The sequence below is a fragment of the Macaca mulatta genome, chromosome 13, assembly GCF_049350105.2.
Source record: "Macaca mulatta isolate MMU2019108-1 chromosome 13, T2T-MMU8v2.0, whole genome shotgun sequence".
Classification (NCBI taxonomy): Eukaryota; Metazoa; Chordata; class Mammalia; order Primates; family Cercopithecidae; genus Macaca; species Macaca mulatta.
Genome location: NC_133418.1, coordinates 49,341,654 through 49,364,885, shown reverse-complemented (window position 1 = coordinate 49,364,885; position 23,232 = coordinate 49,341,654). Strand labels below are relative to the sequence as shown.

The window sequence follows — 23,232 nt, the reverse complement described above, 5'->3', positions numbered from 1 at the left end:
GAGCTTATTAAGAAGTATTAACTCACATGATCACAAGGTCCCACAATAGGCTGTCCACAGTCCCAAAACTGAAGAACCTGAAGTCTGATGTTCAAGAGGAGGAAGCATCCAGCATGGGAGAAAGATATATGCTGGGAGGCTAAGCCAGTCTAGTCTTTTAACATTCTTCTGCCTGCTTTCTATTCTGGCTGCACTGGCAGCTAATTAGATTGTGCCCACCCAGATTAAGGGTGAGTCTGTCTTTCCCAGTCACCTGATCAAATGTTAATCTCCTTTGGCAACACCCTCACAGACACACCCAGGAACAATACTTTGCACCCTTCAATCCAATCAAGTTGACACTCAGTATTAACCATCACACCTCCTCTAAATCATCCTATGAATTCAGTATCACCCTGATACCAAACCCAGGAAAGAACATAACAAAAAAAGGAAAAATACAGACAAATATCCCTGATGAACATAGATGCAAAAACCTCGAGCAAAATACTAGCTAACTGAATCCAATGGCATATCAAAAAGAATATGTCATGATCAAGTGGATTTTATACCAGGGATGCTTTAACATACACAAGTCAATAAATTTATACAACACATAAACATAATTTTTTTAAAAAAACATATGATCATCTCAACAGATGCACAAAAAGCATTTGATAAAATCCAGCATCCCTTTATAATAAAAACCTTTACCAAATAGGCATATAAGGGACATACCTCGAAGTAATAAAAGCCATATATGACGAACCCACCACCACCACCATACTGAACGACAATAAGTTGAAAGCATTCCCCCAAGAACTGGAACAAGACAAGGATGCTCACTTTCACCACTTCTATTCAACATAGTACTGCAAGTCCTGGCCAGAGCAATCAGACAAGAGAAAGAAATAAAGGGCATCCAAATCGGTAAAGAAGGAGTCCAACTGTCACTGTTTGGCTGACGATATGATTGTATATCTAGAAATCACTAAAGACTCATCCAAGAAGCTCCCAGATCTGATAAATGAATTCAGTAAAGTCTCAGGATACAACATCAAGGTACACAAACCAGTAGCACTACTATACAACAACAGTGGCCACGCTGAGCATCAAATCAATAACTCAATTCCTTTACAGCAACTGTAAAAAATAATAACATACTTAGAAGTCTACTTAACCAAGGAGGTGAAAGATCTATGCAAGGAAAACTACAAAACACTGCTGAAAGAAATAATAGATGCCACAAACAAATGGAAACACATGCCACGTTCATGGATGGACAGAATCAATATTGTGACAATTACCATAGTGCCCAACGCTACAGATTCCATGCAATTCAAAATACCATCATCATTCTTCACAGAACTATGAAAAACAATCCTAAAATTCATATGGAACAAAACAAGTCCACATAGCCAAAGCAACATTAAGCAAAAACCAAAAAACAAAACAACAACAAAACACATATGGAGGCATCACATTACCCAACTTCAAATTATACTACAAGGCAATAGTTACCGAAAAAGCATAGCACTAGTATACAAATAGGCACATAGACCAATGGAAGAGAACAGAGAACCCAGAAATAAAGCCAAATACTCAGAGCCAACTGATCTTTCACAAAGCATACAAAAACATAAATTAGAGAAAGAACATCCTTTTTCAATAATGGTGCTAGGAAAAGTGGCAAGCCACATGTAGAAGAGAAACTGGATCCTCATTTCTCACCTTATACAAAAATCAACTCAAGATGGATCAAAGACTTAAATCGAAGACCTAAAACCATAAAAATTCTAGAAGATAACATCAGAAAAGTTCATCTAAACATTGGTTTAGGTAAAGAATTCATGACTTAGAACCCAAAGGCAAACACAACTGATACGGTTTAGCTGTGACCCCACTCAAATTTCATCTTGAATTGTAGCTCCCCAAATTCCCAGGTGGGAGGAACCCGATGGGAGGTGATTGGATTATAGGGGTGGGTCTTTCCCCTGATATTCTAATGATAGTGAATAAGTCTCATGAGATCTGATGGATTTATAAAGAGGAGTTCCTTTGCACAAGTTCTGTCTCACCTGCTGCCATGTAAGAAGTCCTGTTGTTCTTTATCTTTCACCATGATTGTGAGGCCTCCCCAGCCATGTGGAACTGTGAGTCCATTAAACTGTTTTTTCTCCATAAATTACCCATTCTTGGGTATGTCTTTATTAGCAGTGTGAGAACAGACTAATACACAACAAAACTAAAATAAATTAATGGGACCTAATTAAACCAAAAAGCTTCTGCATGGCAAAAGAAATAATCAGCAGAGTAAACAGACCACCCACAAGATGGGAGAAAATATTTGCAAACTATGCATCCAACAAAAGACTTACATACAGAATCTACAAGAAACTCAAACAAATCAGCAAGAAAAAACAAATACTCCCATCAAAAAGTGGGCAAATGACAGACAATTCTCAAAAGAAGATATACAAATGGCTGACAAACATATGAAAAAAATGCTCAACATCATTAATTATCTGGGACATGCAAATTAAAACCACAATGAGACACCACCTTACTCCTGCAAGAATGGCCAGAATTCAAAAGTCAAAAATTAATAGATGTTGGTGTGGATGTGGTGAAAAGGGAATGTTTTTACACTACTGGTGGGAATGTAAACTAGCACAACCACCATAGAAAAAAAAGTATGGAAATTCTTTAAAGAATTAAAAATAGAACTACCATTGGATGCAGCAATCCCACTACTGGATGTCTACCTAAAGGAAAATAAGTAATTAAATGAAAAAGACACATGCACACGTATATTTATAGCAGCACAATTTGCAATTGCAAAGATATGGAACCAACCTCAGTGCCCATCAACCAACAGGTGAATGAAGAAAATGTGGTATATGTAACACCATGGAATACTACTCAGCCATAAAAAAGAATGAAATAATGTCTTTGACAGTAACTTGGATGAAGCTGGAGTCTATTATTCTAGGTGAAGTAGCTCAGGAATAGAAAACCAAATATCCTGTGTTCTCACTTGTAAGTTATAAGTGATAGCTAAGCTATGGGGATGCAAAGTTATAAGATTGATATAATGGACTTTGGGGACTCAGTGGGGAGATTTGGAGGAGGTGAGGAATAAAAGACTACATATGGGGTACAGTGTACACTGCTCAGGTGATGAGGGCTCCAAAATTTCAGAAAGCAGCACTAAAGAATTTATCTATGTATTAAAAAACCACGTATACCCCCAAAACTATTGAAATAAAAATTAAATAGAAATTAGTGTTGTTTCTATATACTAAAAGTGAATTATCTGAAAAAAATAAAGAAAATGATCATATTTACAATAGGTATCAAAAAAGTAAAATATTTAGAAATAAATTTAACCAAGGAGGAGAAATATCTGTATGCTGAAAACTGTAAGGCATTGATGAAATAAATTGAAGAAGATACAAATAAATGGAAAGATATCCTATGTTTATGGAGAAGAATTAGTATTCTTAAAATGTCCATACCACCCAAAGTGATCTACAGATTCAATATAATTCCTATCAGCAAGTTGGAAACTCCACTTCATACTGGTATAGCCAAGACACAGTATTCCTTCAGCTGCCTGTGGGAGGGCTATTATCCTAAGGAGCAGAATGTCAGCTTTTCTTCACCCTGTCTTATGCTCCTTACGCTGTAATGCTGGAAGTTGATCTCCTAATCTTTTATTTTATATCTTCCATTCTGTGGCCAGTGTTTTCTATGTGCATTCCTCCTGGAAATTTTTAATATATTTGGTTCTTGATACTTTAGAGATTATTTTAAATATATCTTCATATATTTTAACTCTCTCATTTGAAAAAAGATCCATTTTATTGATAAAATTATCATATTGCACTCCCTTATTACCCTTTCCTTTCCTCTGTTGCTTGGGTTTTTTTGATTATGTAATATTATTATTCTTAACTTATCTAGTGTTTATTTTTAATTCTAAATGTATTTAATGCTCTACTAATTGGTTTATAAATATCTGGTTTTAAAAGCTAATTTAATGTCTATGCTTACATTACCTTGTAAATTTTTTCCTTCTTACCCTTTGATATGGTCTGGCTGTGTCCCCACCCACATCTCATCTTGAATTGTAGCTCCCATAATTCCCACGTGTTGTAGGAGGAACCCAATGGGAGATATTGAATAATGGGGGCAGTTTCCCCCATACTGTTCTCATGTTAGTGAATAAGCCTCAGGAGATTGGATGGTTTTATAAGAGGTTTCCCTTTTTACTTGGCTCTCTCATTCTCTCTTGCCTGTAGTCATGTAAAACCTTCCGCTATGATTTTGAGGCTTCCCCAGCCACGTGGAACTCGGAGTCCATTAAACCTCCTTTAAAAAATTACGCAGTCTCAGATATGTGTTCATCAACAGCTTGAAAATGGACTAATACAACCTTCCAGGTTGTTAGTTTTATAATTTCTAAATTATTGTATTTCATATTTACACTTACAACCATAACTTGTAGAGTTGTTTTAATCTCAGCCTTATAATTAAATTGACTTTATGCTCACTGTCAATCTGTTTGCTGATTTCTTCATTCATCTATCTGTTGGCTAAAATTCATTTGGTCATTTCTTCAATAAATTTTTATGGGAACTATATTTTCCTTTATATTTGAACTACAGTTCAACTGGATACAAAATTCTCGGGCAACACTTTTTTTCACCTAAATGTGAAGATTTCATAGACAGTGGTGTCTTTTAACATCAAATGGTTCTTAGAGAAATCTGAAACCACACAGATTATTTTTTCTCATTTAAGTTGATAGGTTTGAATGGATGTACAATAGCTTTTTTTTTTCATTATCTATGAGATCCCAAAACTTTGTAGGACGTGTCCTAATATTAATTGTTCTGAAAATCTCTGTATACACTTTTTTGTCTTCTCAATCTAAGACTTACCCTGTCAAGTTCTCTTGTATCTTTGGGAAACTTTCTTGAATTATACCTTTCAAATTATTTTTTGTTACATTTGTTTTGTTCTCTTTTTAAGAACACTAACTATGCATAGGTTTAATCTCATAAGAGCTTCATTCTTATTTCCAATCTATTGCTATTATTTTTTCCTAATTCCTCTACTTCTCTCTGTAATCATTTTAAAATTAACACATAATAGTTTTACACGCTATGGAGGTGCAGTGTGATATTTCGATACATACATACAATGGATAAAGACCAAATCAGGGTAATTAGTCTATAAATCACCTTAAAATTTATCATTTCTTTGTATTGGGAACGTTCAAAATCTGCTCTTCTAGCTATTTGAAAATACAGAATAAATTATTATTAACCATAGCTACCCTACAGTGCTAAAGAACACCAGAAAGAATTCCTCCTACCTAGCTGTAATTTTATATCTGTTAACCAGCCTTTGGCTATCTCTTCCTCCCCACTACCCTTCTTAGTCTCTAGTTAACACTATTATATTCTCTACTTCCATGAGATCAACTTATTTCACTTCCACAAATGAGTGGGAACATGTGGTATTTGTCTTTCTTTGCCAGACTTATTTAATATCATGTCCTCCAGGCTCACCCATATTGCCATAGGATTTCATTCTTTTTTAAGGCTGAATAGTAATACATTGCATATATATGCCACATTTTCTTCATTTGTTAATCTGTTGATAAACACTTAGGTTTATTTCATACCTTGGCTATTTTGAAAAGTGTTGAAGTAAACATGGGGATGCAGCTATCCCTTTGACATACTGATTTCCTTCGCTTTGAACATACACCCTGTCGTGGGATTGCTGGATCCTATGGTAGTACTACTTTTAGTTTTTTGAGGCACCTCCATACTGGTTTCCATAATGGCTATACTATTTCATTTCCACAAACAGCACACAGGTTCCCTTTCTTCCGTATCCTCTCCAGCAGATTTTGAATGTTCTCATCCATAAATGGTTGAGGTGATAGGTATGCTAATTACTCTGATTCAATAATTACACCTTGTATACATGTATCAAAATATCACACTATATCCCATAAATATGTAAAATTATTGTGTCAATTAAAAATAATCATAAAAGCAAAAAAATAAGAAAAAATAAAGAAACTCATATCATTTACAGTAGTCACACAAAAATATAAACTTAGGAATAAATATAAACGTGGATGTCAAAGATCTGTACAATGAAAATTACAAATCTAATAAAAAATTAAAGTGGACACAAAAAAGTAGAACAACATATTTTTATGGATTGAAAGAATTAATATCGTGAAAATTACCATAGTGCTCAAAGTTAACTACAGATTCAATAAAATCTCTATCAAAATATTAGTGACATTCTTCACAAAATAGAAAGAACAATTCTAAAATTTGTATGAAACCACCAAAGATCTCGAATAACAAAAGCAATCCTGAGGTGGGAGGGAAGAACAAATCTGGAGGAATTACACTACCTGTCCTCAAAATATCTACAAACCTATAGTAACAAAAGCAGCATTGTACTGGCACAAAAATAGACACATAGACCAATGAGACAGAATAGAGAATCCAGAAATAATTCCACATATTTAGAACCAACTGATTTTTGACATTGGAGAAAGGAAAATTTCTTCTGTAATCTTTTAAACTTTGTTCATTTATATTTCATTTTGCTTTTTTTTTTGTTTCTGAACCTGCTTTTTTGTATCTTACTGAGTGTATTAGTTTCCTAGGACTGCCACCACAAACTGGGTGGCTTAAAACAACAGCAATGTATTGTCTTACCATTCTGGAGGCTAGAAGTATGATTTTAACATGTAAGTAAGGTTGGTTCATTCTGAACGTTGTGAGGGAGAATCTATTCTGTGCCTCTATTCTAGCTTTTGGTGATTTGCTGATGATCTTTGGCATACTTTGGTTGTAGATGCATCACCCCAACCTCTGCCTTCATGTTTGCATGGTATTCTCTTTGTATGCATGTCTGTTCTCTTCATATGGCATTCTTGTTTTAAGGATACTAGTTATATTGAGTTAGCGAACCACTCTACTCCAGTGTGACCCCATCTTTAAAAAATTTTTTTTTATTTTTTGAGACAGAGTTTCACTCTTGTTGCCCAGGCTGGAGTGCAGTGGCATGATCTTGGCTCACTGTGACCTCTGCCTCCATAGACATACTTTACACTCCCATAGCTAGACCCTATAACATCTACCCCTTGGTCTAAATTAGGTTATGTTGCTTCTTGCTTGAGTGTGCTCCTGACTGTGGAGAATTCCTCCCTCTACTGGTTTATCCTGAGAATTGCAACACATTTCTCTGAATCATGCCTATCAGGTTCCCAGGCAAAAATTCCTTCAACTCAGTGGAGTAAATTTCCCAAATTCCTCATGACTGTGTGAACACATGAAGATATAACAAAATGAGGTTTGTCACTCTCTCTTATATATCACATTACCATACTGCAACGGTTCTGAAACTTTTATTCACATACTAACATCTTTAAAATAAGACTATATCTTATAATCAATGGAATCATGCAATTGTTATCAGTATTGTGATATAGTTGTTACTGCCTGTGCATGTGGGAGCGTCCTTATAGCTGTTCATGCTGTTACCACTTCAAAAGAATTATGCTTATTGTTGATGCTCTATGCATTAAATTTAATTGACATGTGCAATGTACCCAAATTGAATACACTGATTAATGATTGAAACAAAATGTGATTAAGTACACAGAAAAGTAAGAAAATAGTATCTCAGGGCATAGATTTTACATTAGTAATGCACATACTCATTGTTGTAAGGATAACTGCATTTCCATATTTTCTTACAAAGCAACAACCAAATGCTTTATAGGGCCTAAGAAAGAATGGTATGCATGAGTAGGTGACTCTCTATTATGATGTTCTATTATTAAGATCTATGCAAAATGATTGCCTATCACTGACTAAGCAGTGCAGCTGGAGGAAGAAGAAATTGCAAAATATTCCAGGATAGATTAAATAATTTCGAGCCAGAGAGAGGCGATGTGACCCACTCAGGTTGGGTAGAAATATCATTAAGCCATCAAATATCAATTTGTTAGGAGCTTCCTATTGTCACATTTGATGACAAAATTTTACTGTACTAGACAGCTAAAGAGCTTCCATCCATCATAAATCTCCTCCTTCTCTCTGTCTCTTTTTTTTCTCTCTCTCATTTGAGATGTAAGCTCTTTCTCTTTTTTTCCCCAGTCTAAGGCATACTCTTTATTTTTCTTATCTGGGTCATGGCTCTTTCTCTTGAGCACACACATCTTATAAGCTCTAACTGCTGAACTATCTTTTCCTTCCTGAAAATCTCCCTCTGGGTTCAAACAGCTTTTCTTTGGCTATCTGCCTTCGTTTTCCACATGTTATTGTTAACATGTGGTGTAATCATAGGTGATTAATACTAAAATGAGAAGTAATAAACTGTAAGCAAGCAGAAAAATATTAGTTTCACTCACCCATTTCCATGTATTTCCAAGGATTTTGGCATCATCTGAAGGCAGAATAAAAACTAGAATGCTTATCTGCATGTAGATTTCCCTTTTGTATTTTCAAAATTTTTTTAAGTGTTCTAGGATATCCTTGTCAATTGCCATATCTCTTACTGTGTGCTTCTGGCTCTTATAAAGTCTTATATCACACTTCACCTCATGGAAAAGTTGACTATATTGGGAGATCTGCAGGAGGAGATAATCATCTTGGCCCCCAAAAAGCTGGAATGAGTCTCTGAGATTTTACATCAATGTAAATCCAGGCCAAAATGAAATACTTTGAGATGAACTTAAAATCTTTCATTGACCTTTCTGTGGAGGCTCTTATCTTTACCATAGTACATTTTCTCTGTTAATATGATCTAGCTTTTTGGGGTCTTTTCTGACTCACCTAGGGTTCTAAAGGCATTCTACATACTACAGGAGAGTTCTGAGCTTTTTCAAGGTTACTAAAGTTTCCCACTGCTCACTAGAATCATATTTTCTGAGTATTTTTTACCCATTTCCATCCATATGAAGTTTCTCTTCTGAGCCTGGCATTATTTTCTTTTATTCCACTCAAGTCTTCACAAAACACATCTGCCTTTTGACTCTTGCTATCTGGGCTGTCAGCCTAAACTCATAATAGTGTGGAGCCTGTGAAAGATGGCTCAGTCTTTTGTGTTGTAGGCATCCTTTCAAAAGGAATCCATAGGCAGAGTTAAGCAGACATACAAAATCTCCCTGCTTCTCACCTATTAATTTCAGTCACTGTCATAGTACAGAGAAAACCCTTTCATATTTTAGAAGTTGAATTTGCATAAATGTGCACAACATTGATGTTGCTGCCCTTTCCCTTCAACTATTTTCTGTTTCAATAATTCATCACCACCTGCCCTTTCATCCTGAAGATTTATGTTTTGAAAATCACATGAGAGTAGTTATACGGTTCATTATTCTCAGGGAAACATGCTCTCAGTGTATGATGGCTCTTTGCTCCTTATCTCTGGGCACAGAAAAATCTTTCCTATTTGTAGTGCTCTGTGCCATGCTCCGTCTCCTTCTGCACATCGCTATTTTTCTTTCTTTTATTAAATTAATAAACAAAAATTTATAACCACATTTAAATGCACATAAGAAAGAGCTCTCTGTAGATGAACATTCTACATATGTGTAACAAAAAAGAAATAGAAAGTAAATGAGAATGTTTCTGAAGTTTATTTTCCCATGAAGCATAGACCAGGTAAAAAATTTATAGGTCTTACTGAACTTTCTAAAATTAAACTTCTTATTTATCAAAGCACACTATCTCAGCTACTGTACTGCATCCCAAAATAAACTAATGACATGAAATTTTTAAGTCTTCCCGACCCTAATGGAAGGTGCCAGTTGACAAGACATATTGTGATGACTACAGCACCAATAAAATAAGTTCAACAAAATACAGCCGACTATAAAAATAGGTGAGAGGTTTGATTGTTTTTAAGCTTTAAAATATTTGTTATTCTCAATATACACATCTATAGCATTCTAAAGAGACATAATAGAATAAAATGAGAAAAATATCAACCCAATAAAACACCCAATGAAATAACTAAACTAAAAATAAACAACGCACAATGGGAATTGGGGCTGTCATACCCCATAAAGTAGTTCTAAGGCTCAATAAATGTCAAAGTGAAAAATCTGTCATTGAGGAAATTAGACAAGAGCAGGAAGAGGAAGACTGGTCTCATAGAAAGAAATAGAAACACTTTCTAAAGAACTAAGGACTAAGACCTTACACCAGAACAACAATAAATTTACTCCAATGGCATATATGGGTTTTTACAAGATAAGGTATGACTCATAGCAAAAATGTTGCTCTCATGATGGCATTTTTTAATAAAAAGAGAGAAAAAGAAAAAATAAGTTAAGGATTTTCTCAATAGTTTGGCAATCATTGGCTCTCCATTCAATTTTGAGAGTAAAGTATTACAAAGCTGATTGGGCGTTTACTGTATGTGAGAGAAGCTTGTTGATGTGTGAGATTCAGCAAAGAGTGGTGGGGATTGGGCTGTTTCTTTGGAAGACACCCTGAATATTAATATGCTTAGGTCTTATTACACTAGTCAGTTTCATAGAGAGGAACCTTCCGATATCTTGTCTGTCATGGAGAGAGGGGATGGCAGCGGAGGTAGAAGCTTGGATTTCAGACTTCTGGGGGCTGAAAGGGACCTTGTCACTTAGTATTCTGACTTCATTTAGCTCTTATGTTTCTGGCATGGCACTCCAACTCTTAGCTAAATCTGAGATTTCCATTTCTGCAAAGAGTTATAACTTCTCTAGTTTTTTTATCCCAGTGTGGGAGGAATGGTCTTATGGGTGTATTGTGAGGATGAGGGGTGGTTGTTTGTTTTACAGACTTTTGGCAAATTTTTCTATTTTCAGTGCTGACTCATACTGATAACTTTAGTCTTCTTCAATAAACTCCCCTTGAGGTTTTTTTTTTTTTTTTTTTTGCTTCCCTGTGTCATCCCTAAAAACCAATACTTCTTCCCTTTGCACTGCCACCAATACCGGGTATCTGAGTTTCAGTTTTCTTTAATCTCTTTAGTAATTTAAGACTCATCTATTCTCAATTCATCTTCTAAATATTATAGATCTTTACAATCTACTGTGATTGACTTCTTCTTTTTTTGAAAACATTGACTTGTACTTTTTCATTCCTTTGTTGTCAGTTTTATAGGAGCTGGGAAGGGAGTAGAAGTAAACATATTTAACAAGAAGTTCCTAATAGTTTAATAAGACTCAGATGTATGTTTTATGAAGACATTTGCAAAGGGGGTTCTCATGATAAATGAGGTTCACATCTTAGGAAGTAGGTGACAGGTCTCACTCACAACAGGAACAGTGAATTTGATTCATAGGATGGTTCAACAGAGCTATGGTAATTTATAAGAACTCATAGATGAAAGCCTATAACAACCTATAGTATGAGTAAGTTTGTGGGGTTGTCACTTGATGCTGAGACATACAAGGGGTATGACAGGTATTGACCTTGCCATAGGCTTAACACTCCTTGTATACAAACTTTATAGAACCCTAATTTCACCTCTTTCCCCAACTATACCCTCTCTGAGCTTTAGTTTGAGCTTTATAGAACCCTAATTGCACCTCTTTTTCCAATTGTACACCTCTTTCCCTGATTGTGGCCTCTTTGTGCCTTAGTTCATTATTTGTAAAATAAAGATAATTTTGTCTACTTCATGGTGTAGATATTAGCATTTAGTGAGATAATGCATGCAAAAATATTTGGCTCACTGGAGCTCAGTCAATGATAGTTAGGTTAAATATCCAGAAGTTCCTGGATTAAAGTCAAGGCCTGGAATGCATCAGTTGGTTTGTTTCTGCTTCTATATCTCATTTTTTGGGACAGCTTATTCCATCTGTAAGCAGCTCTCATGACTGGAAATCTCATCTTTATTTCAAACTTACTTTATTATCTCATTCATCCTTTAAATGGCTAAGGTCAGCAGTGGACAGGATGGAGCCCAGCTCTGCCATTATGGAACTTATAGTCAATGTTATTGCTTTTTATTTTTCTCCTGAATCTTTCTATCTGATCATTTTCCTCTTGTCTTAAGAATATATTTTAGAATTTTCTTTAGCATGGGTCTGCTAATAGTGAAATCTATTTTTATTTGCCTGGAAATGTTCCTAATTTTCTTGATTTTTTAAGAATTTTTTGAGAATAAGAATATCATAAGAATATTTTTACCGCCTGGATTGGCAGTTCTTTTCTTCCAGCAAGTTGAAAATATCACATAACTGTTTTATGTCCTCTGTTGCTGTTGTTGAAAAGTCAATTGTTAGTCTAAACCTTGCTCTTTTGGGAAACTCTGTCCTTTTTTCTCTGACTACTTTTGAGGTGTTCGCTTTACCTTTGGGTTTTCTTTAACTGCACTATGTTCAGTTGTAAATTTATTTTTATTTATTTTTCTAGCAACAGAGGCACATCTATGGCCTCAGGCATCAGGTTGCCACATATAGACACAGACTCCAGGTCTGTTGAGGTTGGTCCCTGCAGCTGCATCCTCCATATTGGCCCTTATTGCCTCATGTTCCAGCAGACCCAGGGTCCAGGTCCACACCTGAAGACCCAGAACGCAGACCCATCTTCATTTGCTCAGGCCCCAGATCTTCCCCAGTCCCAGGCTAGTGCCCATGGACTCAGGTTCTAGGCCCATCCCAGTGGACTCAGGCTCCAGGCCTGTCCCAGTGAACACAGCTATCAGGCCCATCCTAGTACCAGACTGGCCACTGCAGACTTAGGCTCAAGGCCCACCGCAGCACCTGGTAAGCCCCTGTGAACTTAGGTGCCAGGCATCCACCTGCTGATCAAACTCCCCCAAAGACTCCAGCAGCAAGCCTTCCCACAGACCACCCCAGATAGCCTGTCCCTGCCCAAAATCTCTGCATGGGCTGACTGGTGAAGAGCTTTCCCAGACAAAACCAGTCTGCAAATATTAGAATAAGTCTCTACTTTTTCAAATGTGCAGATATCAGTGTAAGGCAACAAGAAACATGAAAAATCAATGAGATATAACATCACCAAAAGAACACTATAATTTCCAGGACCTGACCACAAAAAAATGGAGACACAAAAAATGCCTGATAAGGAATTTAAAATAATTGTGTTAAGGAGGTTCAGTGAGCCTCAAGAAAATAGAGAGAAACAATTTAATTAAATCAGGAAGACAATAAATGACCAAAATTATAAATGTAACAGAGAGATTGAAATTATTTTCAAAAAACAACAAACAAATTATGGAGCTGAAAAATACAATAAATAAAAAATTTTTAAATGTAACAGAAAGCATTAACAACAGAATTCATAAAGCAGAAGAAAAAAAATCTGTGAAGTTAAAGACAGGTTATTTGAAAATACACAATCAGAGAAAAAAAAAGAATGAAAGGGAATGAAGAAATCTTATGGGATTTGCGGGATAGCATCAAAAGGGCAAATGTTTGAGATATAGGAGTTTAAGAAGGAGAAGAAAGGGACAAAAAGATAGAAAGTTTACTTAAAGAAATAATAGCAGAAAACTTTCCAATTTGGGGCAAATATATATATCCAAGAACAGGAAAGTCAAAAGCCTCAAATGAAATTCAATCCAAACAGGACAATCCTAAGACACATAACCAAACTGAAAATTCAAAGACAAAGATAGGCTCCTGAGAGCAACAAGAGAATATAAGCATATCACATATAAGCAGAGCTTTAATAAGGCTGATAGCAGACGTCACAGCAGAAATTTGACAGGCAAGGAAAGAGTAGCTTCATATAGTCAAAGTGCTAAAGGAAAAACACTGCAGACTGAGAATATTGTACCCAACAAATCTGTCCTTCAGGAATGAAGGAGAAATGACTAAGAAGAACTGAGAGAGTCATCATCACCAGAAGTCTTATAAGAAATCTTAAAGGGACTCCTCTAAGCTGAAAGAAAGAGGCACCAATTAATAATATGAAAACATATGAAAGCATAAAACTCACTGTCAAAAGTAAGTACATAATCAAATTTAGAAAACTCTAATACTGAAACTATGGTGTGTAAGTCACTTGTTTCTTTAGTATAAAGGTTAAAAACAAAACTATTAATAACAACAATAATTTGTTAGGGGATGCACAATATAAAAAACTATAAATTATGACTTTGAAAACATAAGATGGGGGGAAGTCAAATTAAAAGGTTGAGTTTTTAAAATACAATCAAAAGTAGTTATCAGTTAAAAATAGCCTGTTATAACTACAAGCCTCACGGTAACCACAAAGCAAAAACCTATAGTAGATTCACAACAGATAAAAAGTATGAAATCAAAGCATAACACTAGAGAAAATCATCTAATAAAAAAGAAAAACAGCAAGACAGGAAGAAAGGAAGAAGGATCTATAAAACAATCAGAAAGCAGCAAAATGACAGTAGTAAATTCCTTACCTATAAATAATTACTTTAAATCCTACTACTGGGTATATATCCAAAGTACATGAAATCAGTATATTGAAGAGATATCTGCACTCTCATGTTCATTGCAGCACTATTCAGTGTCTAAGATATACAATCAACTTAAGTGTCCATCAACTGATGAATGGATAAAGAAAACATTGTATATGTATATAATGGAATGCTCTTCAGCCTTAAACAAGAAGGAGATTCTGTCATTTGCAACAACATAGATGAACCCAGAGGTTCTTATGCTAAGTGAAAGAAGTCAGGCACAGAAAGATAAATACTGTATGATCTTACTTATATGTAGAATCTAAAAAAGTTAAACTGATAGAAACAGAAAGTAGAATGGTGGTTACTAAGAAGTGGGTGGGAAGCGATTTAGGGAGTTGTTGGTGAAAGGATCGAAAATTTCAGTTAGATAGAAATAAGCTCAAAGGATCTATTGTCCAACATGGTGACTATAGTTAATGACAATGTATATTATTCTTGAAAATTGCTAAGAATACATTTTGTGTTCTCACCACAAAAAATAAGTTATGCAATGTAATGCATATATTAATTAGGATGACTTAGCTATTCTACAATGTATATATTTTAAAACATCATGCTAAGATAAATATATATAATTTTGTTAATTTAATTTTTTTATTTTAACTAAGAGTGGTCATCATTTGAAGAGCCATGGTTTCAGGTTTAATCAAGATCCCAATAATTATTTGAAAGAGAAAGAAACATTATATAGTTTTGTATTAGTTCCTTATTGTTGCTGAATCAAATTGCCACAAATTTATCTGCTTACACCACACAAACTTATTCTCTTATTATCTGAAAGTTAGATCTCTGACATTGGTTTCACTGGGCTAGAATCAAGGTGTCAGGCAAAAATGCATTCTCTTCTGTAATCTCTATGGAAGAATCTGTTTCCTTGTTTTTTCCTGTGTCTAGAGGCTACCTGAATTCCGCGGCCCCTAACCCTTTCCTTCATCTTCAAAGCCGGCAATGGTCTATCGAGTCCTTCTCATAACACCTTACTCTGACTTTCCGTTCATCATCACATCTCTTTCTGTGATTTCTTCTGCCTATCTCCTCCACTTTCAAGGACGCTTATAATTACACAAGGCTTCTCTTGATAATCCAGGATAATCTCTTTATCTTGAAGGCAGCTGAATACTAACCTTAATTCCATTTGTAATATTAATTCCCCTTTACTGTATAATGTAATAGATTCTAGAGCTTAGGATGTGAACATCATTAGGAGGCCATTTTTCTGTCTATATTGTGTCCCAAGGGTAGATTATTGAAAAAGAGACAGGCAAGGTATCATGGCCCCAGGAAAATGAACCGGGGTGCATGGCAGAGCTCTGGTTCTAGTGAGGAAATAGAATGTAGATTTAGAACTAAAAGTGGTACTTATTACACGTTTTGGAAACTCAAAGAGGGAATTGGGGAGCTGTTTTTGTTGGGTGAGAATAATGACAAAAATTCATGCCTATATTGATGTATTTTGTGTGTACTTAAGTGCTAGTTCCTGCTCAGTCCTGACTCCACTGGCCCTGCCCCAAAGTAAGCAAAGTGGAGTAGCCTGGCAGAAGGACGCTAAAAGACAAATGGAATTTGGAAACATTTTGTTGTTGTTGTCCACTCTTTAAAGGCAAAACTCAGGGGTCATACAAAAATATTCCTTAGAAACCTGTGACAATTTGAAAATTGTACTTTCCATCCCATCCTTTATGGTGGGGGAGGGAAAAGGAGGGCAATTTTCTTGCTTTATTCCTAACAGTCTTTTCTCCAAGCAGTGAACTCTGTTAGATTTTCCTGATGATTCCCACCAAAATAACTTCTAGTTAATGACCTCAACTATACCCGCCACTATACAATGCTTCTTCTCAGAAATACAAAAGTGCTGTCTTCACTTTGCCACCACCAATTGGACTCTTCCTTAGACACTGATGAATGCTAGAATTGGGCTAGCGTCTTATCTTACTTGCTGGGATGCATTTTCTGAGGATTACTGGTGTATTAGTCTGTTTTCCCACTGCTTTAAAGAACTGCATGAGACTGGGTAATTTATAAAGGAAAAAGGTTTAATTGACTCACAGTTGAGCATGACTGGGAAGGCTGCAGGAAACTTACAATCATGGCAGAAGGCAAAGGGGAAGCAAGGCACCTTCTTCACAAGGCAGCAGGAAGGAGAATGAATGCAGGAGGAACACTCAATGCTTATAAAACCATCAGACCTCGGGAGAACTCACTCACTGTCACAAGAACAGCATGGGATAAATCATCCCCATGATCCAATTAACTCCACCTGGTCTCTTCCTTGACACATGGGGATTATGCGGGTTATGATGATTATAATTCAAGAAGAGATCTGAGTGGGGACACAAAGCCTAACCATATCAACTGGCTTCTCCTGTTCAAAGATAAAGACCTACAATGTTTCCAGTTCTCCCTGGCTTGTATGCTAGTACATTTGGTAGGTTTAATAACCGGCTAAATGGCCATTACCAGACAGACATTTCTACTTGCGGTAATGCAACTCCTGTCTTAATAAATCTTTTTTTCCTTTACCTTGCCAGTGATAAGAAGCTAAAAACAATAACAAACATGTTGAATGTCAAATTATGGCTATGAAAGGTCTTACCAGGTCAAAACAATTGACTGATCTAACAAGATTAATTTCAATAAAGATTTATGTAAGATTCTTTCCTTGCTCCACCCCTCCAAAAAATCAAACCAACTAATAAAAGTACAAAGACAGATTAAAATATGGTTTAGCTGTAGCTCATATGAAAAAGAGTCAGGGGCTTTGGTCAGCAGTGAATTCAGTTACACATAGCAGTGCGTAGCAGCTTCTGAGAAAGCTCTGTCAGTTTCAGCCTATATTACTAGAACTGTGTCACCTAGCCTGAGGAAGGAAATGATATCCCTCCAGTCTTCATCAGTTTACAATGCATTGTCTAGCACTTTATTTGGGACACCTCAATATGGAAGATTTCAGAGGAGCAAGACCTATAAATACTATTAACTGAGGAATAAGTGTCTATAGAAATTAGAGATGTTTAGCCTAATGATTAAAGATTCAGGAAGCCATGATAACTCTTCAGATCTTAATAGTTCTGCATGGCCCCAAGGATCCAAAACTCATAAGCAGGAATCTCAGAAAGATAAGTTTTTGTCACAATATCTAGTAGTTAGGAATGTCTCAAGCTATTAACTCAGAAGACCGTGAGTGCTTTGACATGAGAGAACTTTAGGCAAAGGTCAATGCCTGCTGACAGAGGGTATAAGATGGGAAGTTAAGTAGATGACCCTAAATTCACTATAATTCTACAGACTCTTCAGTGAATTTCAGGCAGTCTTAGCCTTAGTTGAAAATCTAAACTAGGCCAAGCTGGTCATTTTAAACCCTCTACCAACCTCCAGTATGATCTTCCTTATGTGCATGGCTTAGCATGTCTCCTCCCTCAGATACTCACCATCCTCTGTATCACTAACCCTCCACAGATATGCTCTAATGAGACCTTCTTATACTAAATGGAATATAAATGTTTATCTTTTAAGCTTTATCTCTGGACTTCTTGGGCTCTGCCTCATATTCTCTAGGCTCTTTTTTCACTCTAGCCCTTGGTGTGGCTACCAATGCCTGAGAATGTAGCCTGACAGCACCTCTGTTCAGCTCCACCATGCATCTCTTGATTTCTGTGTCTTAGTACTTCTCCACCACTGCCTCCCTAATACCTGCCAAAACTTGTTCAGCTATTCTGGTCTCCGAGCAAACCTGGAAGTAAGATGGAGTTAATATCCCATGAACTATTCACCAATGGGGAACAAAATTTGCTTGATAAATATTCTCCCCTTGCATCCCTTGAGTGAATAACTCTCAGGTGAATTATCATTGGGTCCTCAGATGTTCCCATGTGGCTTGAGTTTCAGCTGCCTACAGCAGTAAAAACTTTTAATAACACACCCTTGGATTATTTTTCCTCTCTTCCCTATTCTTTACTTTCATTCTTTGTGATCGTTTTCCAGAATAAACTATCTATATGCAAGTTGTTGTGTTAGATTTGACATATGAGGCAACTTAGATTAAAACAATTTATACTTATGAGAGACATTACCCATTTAAGAATTTCAGAAATTAGTGAACAGATGTAGACATTTTCATTGCAAATTTAGTTGCTTAACTTATCTGTTTATAAGGCCAATTCAACTACATAGTCAACAGTATTAATAAGTATTAATAAGTATACAGTATTAATAAGAAGTCAGTATTGACCTCTTTCCTTAGCTGTGTTCTATCATAGACAATAACCAAATGATATAAATGCAACTGTGAGCAACGGAACATTTTTTCTTGGCAGAATCTGAAAACATATGACACAATCTCCCTTGGAAATACTTGTAGCACAGGAAGGAAAGTTTATGAAAGAGCCAAGAAACAAAGTTGATTTGAGGTTGAAAAGAAGCATCTCTTCAGGGAGCCACATACTCCCGGAATTTTTAAAAGCAAAAAACAAACAACAAACAAACAAAAACTATTTGCTTTTCTTACAAACTTCACATTATAAACCCTGAGTAATTTATGCGGTCATAATATTCTACATCCAAAATGAGATTTTACAGCCCTTCATCCAAGAGAAACAAGCCTTGGAAAAATTTTACTCTGAAGTTCCTAAATAACATAAAATTCAATTCACAGAATCACATTATTACTGGGAGAATCGATACTTTTTTTTCAATAAATGAGTTTAACAAAAATGATTTAATTTAATCTCCAAGTTTATGAGGGTAATGGTTGTTTCCTGCAACTATTATCATACTCATTTCAGGTTAACTGCATGAATAATATCATCTAAGCTGTTTCTAATGATTGATCTATGTAATAAAAAACAAATTCCTGTATACTCCAGTCCTTGGAATAAATTAAAGATCTTTGCCAGCCTTAGTCAAAATCCCACAGTATGTACCAAGAAATGCTCAGAGCAGTCAGCTCTAGATTCTCATGAGAACACACAGTTTGTACAAAACCCCAGCTGTCTATAGTAAACAAAGATATGGAGTAGACAAAAGGAGTTCTCATTATAACATTCTTAACTCACCATTGCCTTCCTGCAGGTCTTCTCAACACCCAGTCCTCTCAGGCACTCTTGGGTTGCTCTGGTCTTTCTATTTAACTCTAATTGGCTCCTCCTCTGCCTTCTTCCTCTTTCCCACCCCACCTTCTAACAGCACTCACCTGTGCTGCTTACTGCCACTTACCAAGTGCTATTGTGTGGGGGGATAATCTGTTCAAAGGCACCAATTTCCTCCTTCCCAACAGACTTGGCAAGGAGAAATTAAGGAAAATGTCCATGATCCTCAAATCAGCATTATCTGAAAAAGACTCTGTTCTTTGGCAAAAAACAAAGTGTCAGGATTTCTGTGAAGTCTTCTGTTTAGAACTGTTCTGGCTGAGTCTGTGGTATATCAAGTGTAAAATGCACTTCAATTTTTTGCCAGGTCTACTTCCTGTTTAAGAAGCTGTAAGAGCACATGAGGCCCCCAGAGAAACTGCAAAGCTGAGGTGATAGATAGGAGAGCTGACATCTTCTATCATTTACTTCTTGACATCATAGCCTGTGGCTTTAGAAGAAAAGTGACTGCAATTTTCAAACATGCACACACGCTCTCTCTCTCTTCTTTTTCCTTCTGCTAAACATTAACCAAATCAAACACTCTCAGAGCAGAAATAAGAAAGCAAGCTCCAGGTCTCAGATATTGGGAAGACAAACCTGTTTAACTTATTTGGCTAGAATAACTGTCCCATATTACCAAGAGCAAATAATCATTTCTCCTTCTGACAGATATAAAGTCTTGATATTTTGGGACTGTATTGTGTTTCTGTTTCCTTTAGGAGAAATTTCTGCTCATGGGGATGGCAGGTGGATTGACAATCTCCAACTCACTTTTATTATTATAAAAAGGTAGAATTTGATTTTATGTTTTATAATAAATCTTTCAGAAAACCAGTGCTTATTTTTCATTCATCTTGGAATCAAAAGATATGAGGTACAGAAGACACTCTCAAACAGACTTATCACCCCTGTATGTTACAGCTGGAAAAACAGAGATCCAGAAAAATTATGTGACTTTCCTGAGCTCGTGTAACTAGATGTGGACCCTCAAGAAAACACATTTTGTACAGGTCTCTGTGAATCTGACGGCATCTCTAGGAAAGCAGGCTGCCTTTCCTCTTGGTAAGAGATCATTGCAGAAGCACTGTGTACATTGTAACAACTGCCCATCCATCAGTGAAAGTCCCTGACATTTGCATGTTTTCCTCCTTCAACCTAATCTTTAAATCATTTCTATGCCTGTATAATGTCTCTTCTTTAGGTATTTTATTGGGACATTGGAAGAATAAGAATTGGCATTTAGATTTTGGGGTGTCCTCTATAGCCCCATACATTCCTTCCTACAATAAAGATTTGAAGTAACTGCATGTGCTGGGAGCTGCACCAGGATGTAGGGGCAGATGACTGATTAAGTCATCACCATAAGATGCTACTGGCCAGTGGGGATTATCTACATGTAAGTAAATAATTTTAATTCAATCGGACAGGTATACAATAAACAGATACTTACTGGTGCCATGGAATTCACAGTTCTCTTCCTAGTGGGACTTCTCCATCTTTCTTATCCTGAGGAGATGTCATTGTTATGATTTAGAACTAAATTCAAAGTACTAAATAAAAGCCAGTCAGATTAACTTCTTATGACATAGGTTTATATATTTTTAAGGCTAGAGAACTTAAAATTATAAACTGGATAATCTTTTAAAAAGTTCTTCAAGATACATTAGTAAAACATTTTGGTTTTGTGGGTCTGGGGCCTAGGTAGTATTCCTGCCCTATAACTAATATAATATTATAAATTACCAAATTTCTTTCCCTTCTTTTTGTTTAAATTGTCACACATTTACATGAACAATTGCAGATCACAGAAAAATATTAAAAATCATTAAAAACTGGAAAATGATAGGACCAAAATAGTGGCCCAGCTCACTTTCAATAAAATACTAAACAAAGTACAAGCCAATGAAATTCAGGTAAATTTAAATGATCACCATCTCCATCTAGTTTATTTTACTGTAATCCTGCAAAGTACTTTGTTATTAGAATATCTCAATACATGAAATGTGAAACAAACGAGCCTAATAAGAAAACTTATATAAAAATCTTAAAAGATGCTGAAAAAGCATCTGATAACTTTCAACATAATTTTTTTCTTCTTTATTTTTCTCGAATCAGATGGGTAATGTACAAATGTCATAACAAGATATGAGGGAGGCACATCTCACGCCTAAGCATAAAATCCTAATCATCAAGTTTACAAATCACAAAAGGATCTCAACATAATTTTTTTGAGGGGAAAACATACTAGAAAACTAGGAATAAATATGTAATTCTTCAACATGATCTCAAAAAACATTTATCTTAGTGGTTACACATTAGAAGCCTGTCTATCAAAATCAGAAACATGAAAATTACATGCATCGGCCGGGCGCGGTGGCTCAAGCCTGTAATCCCAGCACTTTGGGAGGCCGAGACGGGCGGATCACGAGGTCAGGAGATCGAGACCATCCTGGCTAATATGGTGAAACCCCGTCTCTACTAAAAATACAAAAAACTAGCCGGGCGAGGTGGTGGGCGCCTGTAGTCCCAGCTACTCGGGAGGCTGAGGCAGGAGAATGGCGTAAACCCGGGAGGCGGAGCTTGCAGTGAGCTGAGATCCGGCCACTGCACTCCAGCCTGGGTGACAAAGCGAGACTCCGTCTCAAAAAAAAAAAAAAAAAGAAAAAAAGAAAATTACATGCATCACTGCTATTACAAAGTTATGGTAATGATTTTCTAGAAATTATGGCTGATTCAATAAGACATGAAACAAAAACAGAAGTCTAAGCGCTTTGCCATTGTAGCACTCACTACGTTTGTAATTAAATAATGATTATATGGTCACTTGTCATCTCCCTTGTAAAAGCATAAGCTCCATAAGAACAGGAACTAGGTATGTATTATTTATTAAGGAATCTCAATGCCCAGAAAAATACCTTTTACAAGAATGTATGAAATAGATATTTATTAGATGAATGAAGCAGAACTTCAGGGTGTGGCTTAGTAAGAAGGTTAGCAAATCCTCTCCCCAAAAGCAACTGCCAAGCTAAGCAAAAATGACAAAAACAACTATGTCTATGCTCTTGGAATCTGCCAAAGGCAGAGCCAATTGGAGAAGCTTTTATGCTTGAAAACCTGTGGCATTGTGAATATTAGTGGGAGCTTAGGGCATTTTGTACTGGGACAACTCGAAAGCTCCTGCCAGCCTGGCTGACATAGATGTTTTGTGAGAGCGGAACAGGCTGTGACAACTAGAAGTTTGCTACCATGGTCATACTGGGAACACTTGATTTGGAGAGGTGGGCCATGCCCATGCAGCAATGTCAGTAAAAGTGACAGTCTTGGCAAAGAGTCAGTGGAATCGACCAGTGATTTTTCTAATCTGAGGTTTTTGTTGGGACAAGCATAGTATCAGCTAAGGCTATACATATCCATGACAGAGACCAAGATGGTCCAAGCCCCTCTACAAACTACTGGCCAACACTGAGGTTGCACACACAGAGAAGATGTGCAAAAGAGCCTGGTGGGAAGAAAAATCTGGAGGAAAATTGAAAACAGCCTGAAGTTTGTACTCTTCCTGCATAGAAATCCATCAACAGAGAACAGAAACCTTATTGGCTCAAGTGTTTTGAGTATA

General features: G+C 36.3%; 1 non-coding gene across 1 annotated transcript; it reads right to left on the bottom strand.

Moving 5' to 3' along the window:
- Positions 1-21,725: 21,725 nt before the first annotated feature.
- On the bottom strand, positions 21,726-21,829 carry LOC114672039 (small nucleolar RNA U13). Its single transcript, XR_003722238.1, has one exon. It is a non-coding gene; the product is annotated as a small nucleolar RNA U13 (small nucleolar RNA).
- Positions 21,830-23,232: the final 1,403 nt, after the last annotated feature.